Source organism: Mustelus asterias, chromosome 21 (genome assembly GCF_964213995.1).
Source record: "Mustelus asterias chromosome 21, sMusAst1.hap1.1, whole genome shotgun sequence".
Taxonomy (NCBI): Eukaryota; Metazoa; Chordata; class Chondrichthyes; order Carcharhiniformes; family Triakidae; genus Mustelus; species Mustelus asterias.
Window position 1 is genome coordinate 5,181,794 of NC_135821.1, and position 12,860 is coordinate 5,194,653.

Below are 12,860 nucleotides of genomic sequence, written 5' to 3' on the forward strand. Positions count from 1 at the left end.
CAACGTGCCGCCCCGTAGCTCCACGGGCATGTGTGACCTACCAAGGCCAATCGACAATTACCAACTCTGGTTGGACATGTTCCAGGAGACTATGTCGTACATCCCCTTGCCCCCGGCTACCCCAACCTCCCCCCTTCCTCCCCGCTCTCTCACCATTTATCATCTGCCGTGTCCAACAAACATACTCCCCAATCCCCAACTGAGTGAATGTTGCTCAAACAGCCTCGTCTCCAAAACAACTGGTCAACGCAAATGTTAAAAAGGAAAACAGTTTTTTTTTTATTCCCACCCCGATTGCTTTTTCTCCTGGGAGTGTGGTTGCTCTAGGAGATCAATTTGTAATTCCTGGACTCTCCAGAGAAATCCTGGAGGTGGAGTTCCGAATTGGATTTGATAGATTCTTCTAGTAGGAGCTATTCAACACAAGAGCAATTCTACCCAAATATGACTTTAACACGTCAAATATTTTCCACTGGAATCAACTTGCTTCCTTTATATGTTTGGGGTTTTTTTTGGTGATTTGTCACAGGGTTTGTTGGGGTCAAGTCAATGTTCCCAACTCTTTCCGTCATCAGCTGTTCAAGTTGGGCGATTGGCCGAAGTTCAGTCTCACAGTGAGGCCAGAGTCCTGGAGCCACGGTATCGCACAGAGTCATTGGACCCCCACCACGAAAGTGCCTCAAGAATCAGTCCGGTTGGCTGGCAATCTGGGGAAAGGAGAACATAAGAATATAAGAACCAGGAGTGGGAGTAGGCCACCTGCCCCCTCGAGCCCCCTCATTCAATAAGATCATGGCTGATCTTTTTGTGGACTCAGCTCCACTTACCCGCCCGCTCACCATAACCCTTAATTCCTTTACTGTTCAAAAATTTATCTATCCTTGCCTTAAAAACATTCACTGAGGTAGCCTCAACTGCTTCACTGGGCAGGGAATTCCACAGATTCACAACCCTTTGTGTGAAGAAGTTCCTCCTCAACTCAATCCTAAATCTGCTCCCCCTTATTTTGAGGCCATGCTCCCTAGTTCTAGTTTCACCCGCCAGTGGAAACAACTTCCCTGCTTCTATCTTATCTATTCCCTTCATAATCTTATATGTTTCTATAAGATCTCCCTCATTCTTCTGAATTCCAGTGAGTATAGCCCCAGTCTACTCAGTCTCTACTCATAAGCCAACCCTCTCAACTCCAGAATCAACCTAGTGAATCTCCTCTGCACCCCCTCCACTGCCAGTATATCCTTTCTCAAGTAAGGAGACCAAAACTGTACACCGTACTCCAGATGTGGCCTCACCAGCACCTTATACAGCTGCAACATAACCTCACTGTTTTTAAACTCCATCCCTCTAGCAATGAAAGGCAAAATTCCATTTGCCTTCTTAGTTACCTGCTGCACCTGCAAACCAACTCCTTGTGATTCATGCACAAGGACACCCAGGTCCCTCTGCACAGCAGCATGCTGCAACTTTTTACCATTTAAATAATAGTCAATTTTACTGTTATTCCTGCCGAAATGGATGACCTCACATTTACCAACATTGTACTCCATCTGCCAGACCCTTGCCCACTCAGACTATCTATATCCCTTTGCAGACTTTCAGTGTTCTTTACACAGTTTTCTCTGCCACACATCTTCATGTCATCTGCAAATTTGACACACTACACTTGGTTCCCAACTCCAAATCATCTATGTAAATCGTAAACAATTACAGTCCCAACACTGATCCCTGAGGCACACCACTAGTCACTGATCGCCAATCAGAAAAACACCCATTTACCCCCACTCTTTGTTTTCTGTTAGTTAACCAATCCTCTATCCATGCTAATACATTACCCGTAACACCGTGCACCTTTATCTTATGTAGCAGCCTTTGGTGCGGCACCTTGTTAAATGCCTTCTGGAAATCCAGATACACCACATCCACAGGTCCCATTGTCCACCGCGCATGTAATGTTCTCAAAGAATTCCAACAAATTAGTCAAACATGACCTTCCCTTCATGAACCCATGCTGCATCTTCCCAATGGGACAATTTATATCCAGATGTCTCGCTATTTCTTCCTTGATGATAGATTCAAGCATTTTCCCTGCTACAGAAGTTAAGCTAACCGGTCTATAGTTACCCGTCTTTTGTCTACTTCCTTTTTTAAACAGTTGGCATCACATTTGCTGTTTTCCAATCTGTGGGAACCACCCCAGAGTCCAGCGAATTTTAGTAAATTACCACTAGTGCATTTGCTATTTCTCCCGCCATCTCTTTTAGTTCCCTGGGATGTATTCCATCAAGGCCAGGAGACTTGTCTACCTTTCGCCACATTAGTTTGCCCAACACTTCCTCTTTCATGATAATGATAGTTTCTAGGTCCTCACTTGCCGTAGCCTTCAATTTTTGGCATATTACTTGTGTCTTCCACTGTGAAGACCGAAACAAAATACCTGTTCAATGCCTCGGCCATTTTCTCATTTCCAGTTATTACATCCCCCTTCTCGTCCTCTAAAGGACCAATGTTTACTTTTGCCACTCTTTTTCGTTTTATACATTTGTAGAAACTTTTGCTATCTGTTTTTATATTCTGAGCTAGTTTACTCGCATGATCCATTTTACTTTTCTTTATAGCTTTTCTCGTGGCTTTCTGCTGACCTTTAAAGATTTCCCAATCCTCTAGTTTCCCAATCCTCTAGTTTCCCACTAATCTTTGCCACTTTGAATGCATTTTCTTTTAGTTTGATGCCTTCCTTTATTTCCTTAGATATCCATGGCTGATTATCTCTCTTTCTACAGTCCTTCCTTATCACTGGTATATACTTTTGCTGAGCTCTGTGAAAGATCACTTTGAAAGTCCTCCACTGTTCCTCAATTGTCCCACCATAAAGTTTTTGCTCCCAGTCTACCTTAGCCAACTCCTCCCTCATCCCTTTATAGTCTCCTTTGTTTAAGCACAAGACATTGGTATTGGATTTTACTTTCTTCATGCTCCGTCTGTATTTTAAATTCAACCAAACTGTGATCGCTTCTTCCAAGAGGATCCCTAACTTTAAGATCATTAATTTTTCCCATCTCATTACACAGAACCAGATCTAGGATAGCTTGCTCCCTCGTAGGTTCCATTGCATACTGTTCAAGGAAGCTATCGTGGATACATTCTATGAACTCCTCCTCAAGGCTGCCTTGACCCACCTGGTTTGACCAATTGATATGTAGATTAAAGTCCCCCATGATAATCGCTGTACCAGTTTTATATGCGTCAGTTAATTCTTTATTTCTTGCCCCACCGTGATGTCATTATTTGGTGGCCTATAGACTACGCTTATCAGTGATTTTTTCTCCTTACTATTTCTAATTTCCACCCAAATGGATTCAACTTTTTTTTCCATAGAATCTATATCATCTCTCACTACCGCCCTGATGTCATCCTTAAATAACAGAGCTACACCACCTCCCTTAGAGACGGGGGAAAAATGACAAGGCTTGAGTTTTGCTCGTGAAGACATCTCCTGTTCATGTTTAACGCTCAAGGCACATCACAGAGAGAAATCACGCAAACGCTGGGAGGCACGGTAGCACAGTGGTTAGCATTGCTGCCTCATAGCGCCAGGGACCCGGGTTCGATTCCAGCCTCGGGTGACTGTCTGTGTGGACAGTCCTCCCCGTGTCTGCCTGGGTTTCCTCCGGGTGCTCCGATTTCCTCCCACAGTCCGAAGATGTGCAGGTTAGGTTGATTGGCCATGCTAAATTGCCCCTTAGTGTCGGGGGAGGGTGGGGGGTTCGCAGGGTAAATATGTGGGGTTACAGGGATAGGGCCGGGGTGGGATTGTTGTTGGCGCAGACTCGATGGCCTGTTTCTGCACTGTATGGATTCTATGCTATGACATAAGGAGATATTGGGAAAGATGACTCCAAAGGATACATGTTAAGAAATGTCTTAAAGGAAGAGAGAGAGAAGGTTCCAGAGAGATGGAGAGGGAATTCCAGAGGTTGCACATGCAGGTCAGCAGTCAGGATCTACAGCCATATTAGAATGCACAACAGATCATCTTCAATAATAAAGGGAGACCGGCGATGACGTGGTAACAACACCTAATCTGTCACCATGGCCGGGATGGTATGTACCTCCTTGTTCTCACTGGAGCGACGGAGGTTGAGGAGCGACCTGATCGAGGTTTACAAGATTATGAGTGGCATGGACAGAGTGGATAGTCAGATGCTCTTTCCTAGGGTAGAAAAGTTAAGTACTCGGGGACATAGGTTTAAGGTGTGTGGGGAAAAGTTTAGAGGAGATGTGCGAGGCAAGTTTTCTTTTACACAGAGGGTGGTGAATGTCTGGAACGCGCTGCCCAGGGAGGTGGTGGAAGCAGGTACGATAGCGGCATTTAAGGGGCAACTAGACGATTACATGAATAGGATGGGAATGGAAGGATACGGACTCTAAGTGCATACGGTTTTAATTTAGGCAGGTATCATGGTCGGCGCAGGCTTGGAGGGCCGAAGGGCCTGTTCCTGTTCTGTACTGCTCTTTGTTCTCAATCACGGCCAACAACAGCGTACCAATTGGCCACCACAATTTCCACATTATAGAGTCCCTACAGTGCAGAAGGAGGCCATTCGGCCCAGCGTGTCGGGAACGACTCTCTGATAGAGTGTCTTACCCAGGCCCTCTCCCCCACCCTATCCCGTAACCCCACATATTTACCATGGCCAATCCACCGGACACAAATTGGGACACTAAGGGGCAATTTATCATGGCCAATCCCCCTAACCTGCACATCTTTGGACTGTGGGAGGAAACCGGAGCACCCGGAGGAAACCCACGCAGACATGGGGGAGAACATGCAGAGTCCACACAGACAGTGACCCAAGCTGGGAACTGAACCCGGGTCCTTGGTGCTGTGAGGCAGCAGTGCTAACCACTGTGCCACCGTGCCGCCCAGGTAATCACAACTCAATAAAAGAATTTCATTGGCTGAGGGTATGAAAGCGATGATCATTTTTACCGACACAAATATCTTATTAAATTCCAGATTCGGACGGAAAGTCCCTCACACTGCCACAGCTGGGGGTGAGCCCAACGCTCTCCTGGGTTATTAACCAAGAGATGTAACCATTACACCCTCACTACCACAACTCCCCCACCAGCAGGAAACAGCATTTATGAATATGTTTAAGACAGAACTGGCCAGATTCTTGGCAAGCAAGGGGGTTAAAATTTATTGGGGGTAGGTGGAATGCAGATTTGAGGTTATCAGATTTTAAACATTTATTTATGGGTTATTGCCCATCCCTAATTAGCCTTTGAGAAGGTGGTGGTGAGCTGCCTTCTTGAACCACTGCAGTCCCTGTAGTGTAGATACACCCACCGTGCTGTTAAGGAGAGAGTTCCAGGATTTTGACCCAGCCACAGTGAAGGCATGGCTGATATATTTCCAAGTCAGGATGGTGAGCGACTTGGGAGGGGAACTTGCAGTTGGTGGTGTCCCCGTGTTTAGAATCATAGAATCCCTACAGTGCAGAAGGTGGCCACTCAGCCCATCGAGTCTGCACCGACCCCAAATCCATCCAGGCCCTATTCCCGTAACCCTACATATTTACCCTAGCTCGTCCCCCTGGATACTAACGGGGAATTTAGCATGGCCAATCAACCCCTAACCTGCACATCTTTGGAGTGGGAGGAAACAGGAGCACCCGGAGGAAACCCACGCAGACACGGGGAGAATGTGCAAACTCCACACAGATAATGACCTAAGGCCGGAATTGAACCCGGGTCCCTGGTGCTGTGAGGCAGCAGCACTAACCACTGTGCTATCGTGCCATCTGCTGCTGTTGTCCTTTTCGATGGTAGAGGTCGCGGGTTTGGGAGGTGCTGCGTAAGGAACCTTAGTGAGTTGCTGCGGTGCATCTTGCAGATGATACACACGCTGCTACTGAGCGTCAGTGGTGGAAGGTGTAAATGTTTGTGGATGTGGTGCCAATCGAGCAGCTGCTTTGTCCTGGATGGTGTTGAGCTTAGTGAGTGTTGTTGGAGCTGCACCCACCCAGGCAAGTGGAGAGTATTCCATCACACTCCTGACTTGTGCCTTGTATTTATTTATTTATTTATAGTTATTATTTATTCACACTGCAATGAAGTTAGTGAAAATCCCCTAGTCGCCACACTCCGGCGCCTGTTCGGGTACAGAGGGAGAATTTAGCATGGCCAATGCACCCTAACCAGCACGTCTTTCAGACTGAGAGGGGAAACCGGAGCACCCGGAGGAAACCCACGCAGACACGAGGAGAACGTGCAAACTCCACACAGACAGTGGCCCAAGCCAGGAATCGAACCCAGGTCCCTGGCGCTGTGGGGCAGCAGTGCCAACCACTGTGCCACTTTGCTGCCCCCCCACACTGTGCCGCCCAGGCTTTGGGGAGTCAGGAGGTAAGTTACCTGCCACAGGATTCCTCTCCTTACATTAACACTGCAATTAAGTTACTGTGAAAATCCCCTAGTCGCCACACTCCGGCGCCTGTTTGGGTACAGAGGGAGAATTTAGCACGGCCAATGCACCCTAACCAGCACGTCTTTTGGACTGTGGGAGGAAACCGGAGCACCCGGAGGAAACCCACGCAGACACGAGGAGAACGTGCAAACTCCACACAGTGACCCAAGCCGGGAATCGAACCCGGGTCCCTGGCACTGAGAGGCAGCAGTGCTAACCACTGCGCTACCGTGCTGCCCAGGCTTTGGGGAGTCAGGAGGTGAGTTACTTGCCACAGGATTCCTCACCTTTGACCTGTCGTGGTATTTATATGGCCAGTCCAGTTCAGTTTCTGGTCAACGGTAACCCCCCCCGCCCCCCCCCCCCGCCCGAGGATGTCGCATGGCCAAGACCTTCTTAAGCGGCGGAGCAGGTTCAATGGGCTGAATGGCCTCCTCCTGCTCCTTGTTTGTACGTTCGTGTGAATCTTCAATTGCCTACAAGTGTCTATCGAAGGGGGCGCTGACAATAGCTCCGTCAGTGCTTTTGAATACCTGGAGCTGTGAGAAATTCAATAAATGGACAGCTGTTTCCTTGAAGCCGGCTCCAATGTCACTGGAGGTGGAAACCACCAGCTGTGATTCATCACGAACATGGCATTAGGGAGTGTGGCTCCCTCCCCCTCGTGCTGTTCCTGTACCTGAACAGTGATTCACACCCTCTAGTGTTGCAGCCACTTCAGCTGCACAACTCGCCTCTCTCTAATCTTGGTATTTAGTGCAGCAAAGCACTGGCTCCACAGTCGGTTCCAAATCGCAGGATCAGCCAGATTCCAATCCAGACTCGATTGCAGAGAACGACACTGAGGGGCGGCACGGCGGCACACTGGTTAGCACTGCTGCCTCACAGCGCCAGGGACCTGGGCTCGATTCCAGCCTCGGGATCACTGTCTGTGTAGACTGCACATTCTCCCCGTGTCTGCGTGGGTTTCCTCTGGAGGCTTTGATTTATAAAGTTTATTTATTAGTCACCAGGTTTACTCACGCGGGAGATTTTATCAAAACAAACTTGACTTAAGAACACAGTTAAAATGTAGAATCCTAGTATAGAAAGAGGCCATTCGGCCCGTTGAGTCTGTAACCCCACGTATTTACCCTGCTAATCTCCTGGACACTAAGGGGCAATTTAACATAGCCAATCCACCCAACCTGCACATCTTTGGAGTGTGGGAGGAAATTGCATGGTGGCACAGTGGTTAGCACTGCTGCCTCACAGCATCAGGGAACTGGGTTTGATCCTGGCCTCGGGTCACTGTCTGTGTGAAGTTTGCACGTTTTCCCTGTGTCTGGGTGGGTTTCCTCCGGGTGCTCCAATTTCCTCCCATAATCCGAAAGACGTGCTAAATTCTCCCTCAGTGCACCCAAACAGACGCCGGAGTGTGGCGACTAGGGGATTTTCACAGTAACTTCATTGCAGTGTGGATGGCTAGTTCGTGATGCAGAGCGATGCCAACAGCGCGGGTTCAATTCCCGTACCGGCTGAGGTTATTCATGAAGGCCCCGCCTTCTCAACCTTGCCCCTCGCCTAAAGTGTGGTGATTCTCGGGTTAAATTACGACCAGTCACAGCCTATAGTCATCTAGGACTATGGCGACTCCACTCTTTACTTGGTATTGCTACTAGACAGGGCAGCACGGTGGCACAGCAGTTAGCACTGCTGCCTCACAGCGCCAGGGACCCAGGTTCGATTCCCAGCTTGGGTCACTGTGCGGAGTCTGCACATTCTCCCAGTGTCTGGGTGGGTTTCCTCCGGGTGCTCCGGTTTCCTCCCACGATCCAAAAGACATGCTGGTTAGGGTGCATTGGCCGTGCTAAATTCTCCCTCAGTGTGCCCGAACAGGCGCCGGAGTGTGGCGACTAGGGGATTTTCAAAGTAACTTCATTGCAGTGTTAATGTAAGACTATTTGTGACACTAATTGATAAACTAGACCTAGTAATACAGAGACCCAGGTTAATGCTGTGGGTCATGGCGTTTAATTCCCACCACGGAAGCTGGTAGAATTTAAAACGACAAAACCTTTTCAAAAAATTTGGAATTGGAAACAAGTCTCAATAATTGTGAAACTATCACCGATTGTCATAAAAACCCATCTGGTTCACTAATGCCTGCTTGAGGGAAAGAAATCTTCCCTCCTTACCTAATTTGGCTGCACTGTCAGAGGGTCAGTACTGAGGGAGTGCCGCACTGTCAGAGGGTCAGTACTGAGGGAGTGCCGCACTGTCAGAGGGTCAGTACTGAGGGAGTGCTGCACTGTCAGAGGGTCAGTGCTGAGGGAGTGCCGCACTGTCAGAGGGTCAGTACTGAGGGAGTGCTGCACTGTCAGAGGGCCTGTACTGAGGGAGTGCTGCACTGTCAGAGGGTCAGTACTGAGGGAGTGCCGCACTGTCAGAGGGCCTGTACTGAGGGAGTGCTGCACTGTCAGAGGGTCAGTGCTGAGGGAGTGCTGCACTGTCAGAGGATCAGCACTGAGGGAGTGCTGCACTGTCAGAGGGTCAGTGCTGAGGGAGTGCTGCACTGTCAGAATAAAAGACAGGAAATGCTGGAGCAGCTCAGGAGGTTTGAGAGAGAAAGAGAGTTTGCTTTTCAAATCTAATTGTTCCAATAAAGTGGTATATTGGACTCAAACTGTCACCATTCACCCAAGTCAACAGCGCAGTGGAGATGTGGGTCTCCAGTCATAACCCTGACACTGCGACACTCCCTCAGCTCTGACCCTCTGACAGTGCGACACACCCTCAGTACTGACCCTCTGACAGTGCGGCACTCCCTCAGTACTGATCCTCTGACAGTGCAGCACTCCCTCAGTACTGACCCTCTGACAGTGCGGCACTCCCTCAGTACTGACCCTCTGACAGTGCAGCACTCCCTCAGTACTGACCCTCTGACAGTGCGGCACTCCCTCAGTACTGATCCTCTGACAGTGCAGCACTCCCTCAGTACTGACCCTCTGACAGTGCGGCACTCCCTCAGTACTGATCCTCTGACAGTGCAGCACTCCCTCAGTACTGACCCTCTGACAGTGCGGCACTCCCTCAGTACTGATCCTCTGACAGTGCAGCACTCCCTCAGTACTGACCCTCTGACAGTGCGGCACTCCCTCAGTACTGATCCTCTGACAGTGCAGCACTCCCTCAGTACTGACCCTCTGACAGTGCGGCACTCCCTCAGTACTGACCCTCTGACAGTGCGACACTCCCTCAGCACTGACCCTCTGCCAGTGCGGCACTCCCTCAGTACTGACCCTCTGACAGTGCGGCACTCCCTCAGCACTGACCCTCCGACAGTGCGGCACTCCCTCAGCTCTGACCCTCTGACAGTGCGACACACCCTCAGTACTGACCCTCTGACAGTGCAGCACTCCCTCAGTACTGATCCTCTGACAGTGCAGCACTCCCTCAGTACTGACCCTCTGACAGTGCGGCACTCCCTCAGTACTGACCCTCTGACAGTGCGACACTCCCTCAGCACTGACCCTCTGCCAGTGCGGCACTCCCTCAGTACTGACCCTCTGACAGTGCGGCACTCCCTCAGCACTGACCCTCCGACAGTGCGGCACTCCCTCAGCACTGACCCTCTGACAGTGCGGCGCTCCCTCAGCACTGACCCTCATCACTGACCCTCCGACAGTGCGGCGCTCCCTCAGCACTGCCCCTCTGACAGTGCGGCACTCCCTCAGTACTGACCGTCTGACAGTGCGACACTCCCTCAGTACTGACCCTCCGACAGTGCGGCGCTCCCTCAGTACTGACCCTCTGACAGTGCGGCGCTCCCTCAGCACTGACCCTCTGACAGTGCGGCGCTCCCTCAGCACTGCCCCTCTGACAGTGCGGCACTCCCTCAGTACTGACCCTCCGACAGTGCGGCGCTCCCTCAGTACTGACCGTCTGACAGTGCGACACTCTCTCAGTACTGACCGTCTGACAGTGCGACACTCCCTCAGTACTGACCCTCCGACAGTGCGGCACTCCCTCAGTACTGACCCTCTGACAGTGCGGCACTCCCTCAGTACTGACCGTCTGACAGTGCGACACTCCCTCAGTACTGACCCTCCAACAGTGCGGCGCTCCCTCAGTACTGACCCTCCGACAGTGCGGCACTCCCTCAGTACCGCACTGCGAGTGCCAGCCTCAATCTCTGATTTCTGAAAGGGAGCTGAGGGGGTGTAAAGCAGACCTGAACGGACAATCCTTAAACTTCAGTGACATTGTGTCATGGGATGGTTTCAGCACAGAACGTGGCCATTTGGCCCGTTACATCCCTGTCACGCAGCAACTCTGATTATTAGTGTCACGAGTAAGGCTTACATTAACACTGCAATGAAGTTACTGTGAAAATCCCCTCGTCGCCACACTCTGGCGCCTGTTCGGGTACACTGAGGGAGAAATTAGCACGGCCAATGCGCCCTAAAACCAGCACGTCTTTCGGACCGTAGGAGGAAACCGGAGGAGACCCACACAGACATGTGGAGAATGTGCAGACCCCACACACAGACAGTGAGCCAAGCTGGGAATCGAACCCGGGTCCCTGGCGCTGTGAGGCAGCAGTGCTAACCACTGTGTCACCGAATGGAGCAAGGGTGGGGATTGAAGAATCCCACCCAATATTGGAACTTGTCTACTTGGTGCTGGGGGCTCTGTTGCCTAATTGTGGCACCGGCTGGGTTAATGTTTTGGCACAGGGGGTAGAGCTCGCATTGTCGGAGATTATTCTCCCACAGTTGCCGGGAGCCTGGCAACAGGCTCTGCTGAAGGTTCCCTGGCAACGGGGGGGGGGGGGGGGGGGGGGGGTCAGCGCGGCCTGGCTCGACGGGACATCTGGGCCCAGTTCCAGTCCCCCCCACCAACCCCACCCTACCTCGCCCGTCATGAGGCCCAGCTCCTCCACCTCCTGGCCGGCATCCGTGACCGGAACTCGCGCACCGCCTGCTCGTTCTTGAACGCCACCAGCGCCACGGTGATGGCTGCGTTCCAGGCGGTGCCGTCGGCGCAGCGGAAGTCGATCTCCCGCCGGTCGGTGGTGACAATGGTGAAGTAGACGCGGGCGCCCTTCCGCTCCACGCACTCCAGCTTCCGGATGGAGGCGAAGCTCAGCTCCTTGGGTCTGCCGCCCTTGCCGCCGGCGCTGGCAAAGAGCAGGCTCTCTCGGGTCAGGGTGCACCGCTTGGTCTTCCAGAGCTGGAGCAGGTTCTCGCTGCGTTTCTCCAGCTTCCCTTCCTTGATCGCCGCTCCCGATGCTTCCGTCGGTCCCTTCATCTCCCAACAGGTTATCTGGCCAAACATCCAACGGGGAATTCTGACTGACAATTCAGCCCCCCTGCCGTATGGGATAACAGGGGTCTCTTGATGACCTCTCTGCCCCCCCCTCCCTCACCCCCTCCCCCCACCTTCCCGGCTCTCTCTGTCTTTCTCGCCCGCTCTGCTGCTCAGCTGATATTCCTTTCAGCTGTCTGTAACTGGGTCAGTCACGGAGAGGCAGCTGATGCAGACTCCACCTTCTCCCACCCCCTAACTCTTCTCCTGACGCCACCACCACACCAACATCGACACTCCCCACTTCCTTAACCCTTCAAAGTCCGATTCCCTCTCCCTGGCTGTGAGCTGCTCCCTGGATTCCTCACACCAGAAAACGAGCAGGCTAAACCGGGGCCTAGCCAAGGCTTTTCACTTTAAACTGAAGGAGCCGCAGCCAAGGGTGGCTTCCCAGCATTGGCAGCAAATCTACAACATCGATAAATCTTTTAAGAGGCTACCCAGACTGGCATAGAGAAACGGGGAACTAAGCCGAACCGTCGGGCAGCAGAAATAACAGTTGAAGCTGCTCTCTTCGGAGCAGAGAGCTTTCAGGAAAAGTTTTAAATGCTCAAAAGTTATTCAGGATTTCGGCAGATTAGATGGAGATGATCAGGCTTCACTGGCAGAGTCGGGGAATCAGAGGAGGCATAGTCTTTATTGTGGCACCAAAGGGAGCCTTTCGGCCCATCGCCTCCAGCCCGGCTCTCTGTAGCCCCAATTCTTCTCTTCTTTCCCTATAACCCTGCAAGTGGAATTCACTACCACAGAAGGTAGGGCCGCACGGTGGCACATTGGTTTAGCACTGCTGCCTCACAGCGCCAGGGACCCGGGTTCGATTCCAGCCTCAGGTCACTGTCTGTGGGGAGTCTACACGTTCTCTCCGTGGGTTTCCTCCGGGTGCTCCGGTTTCCTCCCATAGTCCGAAAGACGTGCTGGTTAGGTTCATTTGCCGTGCTAAATTCTCCGAGTTTAAAATGTGGTCAGGTCGCATTTAAATGCTAAGCTTTTAAAGCCAATTGTGTAGGCAGAAATATCTTTGCTTAACTGAAACAAACCT

At 51.3% G+C, this 12,860-nt stretch overlaps 1 protein-coding gene and 1 pseudogene across 2 annotated transcripts in view; both read right to left on the reverse strand.

Annotated features, from left to right (window-relative positions):
* Positions 1 to 463: 463 nt before the first annotated feature.
* LOC144509070 (pleckstrin homology-like domain family A member 2 pseudogene) lies at positions 464 to 12,004 on the reverse strand (annotated as a pseudogene). Its single transcript, XR_013500387.1, has 2 exons — positions 11,367 to 12,004; positions 464 to 707 (listed from the first exon to the last, which is right to left on the reverse strand). The product of XR_013500387.1 is annotated as a pleckstrin homology-like domain family A member 2 pseudogene (transcript).
* The window catches only part of akt1s1 (AKT1 substrate 1 (proline-rich)), a 47,289-nt gene continuing 41,352 nt past the window's right edge, over positions 6,924 to 12,860 (reverse strand). The window contains exon 6 of the transcript XR_013500386.1: positions 6,924 to 7,451. The gene's annotated coding sequence lies outside the window, so the exon portion shown is untranslated. The remainder of the gene's footprint in view (positions 7,452 to 12,860) is intronic.